The sequence below is a fragment of the Mytilus trossulus genome, chromosome 10, assembly GCF_036588685.1.
Source record: "Mytilus trossulus isolate FHL-02 chromosome 10, PNRI_Mtr1.1.1.hap1, whole genome shotgun sequence".
NCBI lineage: Eukaryota > Metazoa > Mollusca > Bivalvia > Mytilida > Mytilidae > Mytilus > Mytilus trossulus.
The window spans coordinates 59,723,453-59,725,321 of NC_086382.1; positions in this window are offsets into that span (position 1 = coordinate 59,723,453).

Below are 1,869 nucleotides of genomic sequence, written 5' to 3' on the forward strand. Positions count from 1 at the left end.
GGCTAAAAAGTAACACACATTTTCATCAGTGAATAAAAATTTGAATTTATCATCATCAGACAAATTAACAAAATCACAATTAAAAGAGCTAGCATGTCTAAATAAAATAGCTCGTAAATCTGCATATACTGGGCAGTTAATTAAGACATGTTTCTCATCTTCAATAATGTTATTTTTCTTACATTGCTCATTAAAACTTAATCTATTGTCAACCATAATGCCTTCATATCGGCCAGTTTCTATTCTCAGAGGTGCAACACCACATCTAAATTTAGCATATGCACTCTTATATTTTCCAGGCATATTAATACATAAATATTTTTCTCTATTAAAACATTGCTTAAACATTCTATACGTTCGCAATTTACTTCTTTCATTGTACATTAAGTCAGAGTACCACTTCTCTTTATATCTACAAAAATTTTCCTTTTCAATTTGTTTAATTGTATTTTTATCAATAGAAAAATCAGTATTACATAAAAACTCCATATCCATTTCTTTAAATTTCACATTGACTCTATAATTCAAATTTTTAAATTTACTATTCATGTGAACCTCAATTTAACCCATGGCTAGAGATTGACAACGCATGCATTGTAGGTGTACTGGTTATTTAAAGAAAAAGAATGTCACCAATGAAAGTGAAACTACGGTAAATCATTTGATTACTAATTCGATGCACATAAAATCATTCTTATACGGTTAAAAACAATAAGAAACGTCTATTTTAATCTATAAATAAAATTAAACAGACCTATAATAATCCAATTGCACGTGTTGGTTTAATCTATTCATACCATACTGCTGTTAAGTCATTAGGAATTGCATATGTTGGTTTTAATATTAATTCACTCATAGGGTCTTTTCATAAAATATTAACACATTTGTTAAAAAAGCAGAGTTGTTGGCATGATTCGGGTTTTGTGCTTCTCATATATTTCATGATGGTATGATACAAAACCCTAACGGAAGGGATTGTGCTTGATTTTCATATGATGTAGAAATAATCTTTCAAGTAGTTTAATTGAAGTATGTAGCTGGCATGTCATTAACTGCTTGTATAGTCCTTTGTTAATTTTTGCATCATTGTCATTTTGCTGATTTTTTTTTGTTAGCAATTCTTACATCGGACTCGGACTTCTTTTAAACTGATTTATACTGTGCGTATTGCTATGTGTTTCATTAGTTTGTATTGGCTAGAGGTATATCCCTGTCGCATATTTGAGCCTGTCTTTTGTTAGTCTTGTATGTTATTTTTTTTATTCAAGTTAATTTATACGTTGTTGTACAGCATGCACGAATTCCGATACATACAATGTCTGTGTGTTTTACTTTTTTTTTATATGTGTTTTAAATGTATACATTTATATATAAACATGTATATATACTCTCAAAATTGAAATTCAAGCTAATAAAATTATAACTGCAAATGTTTGGTACCTTTATTATCCTACATTTAACGGGATTTGAAGACTGAAATGCTTGTCTAGTTTCCTAGTCTGCTTGGATAAATAGACATAGATACTAATATATTTTTTTCGTTATTCAAGTGATGCTTTTTTGCATATGCTTCGTGTAGGATTTTAACACAATACCTGATATATGATGGAGCAGCTAATACTGTAGATTCATTTATTTTCGTGGGTACCAATTTTCGTGGATTGTGGAAAACTTACATATTCGTGGATATTTAATTTCGTGGTTTTGGCAAAATCTACGATCATTCCTTTAGAAAATATGTAATTCGTTGAAAATTTTAATTCGTGGTTCTCTTGTTTCCACGAAATCCACGAAAATTGGTATCCAACGAATATTAATGAATCCAAAGTATATAGATACATGTATGTAATACAATACTATAACTAAAAG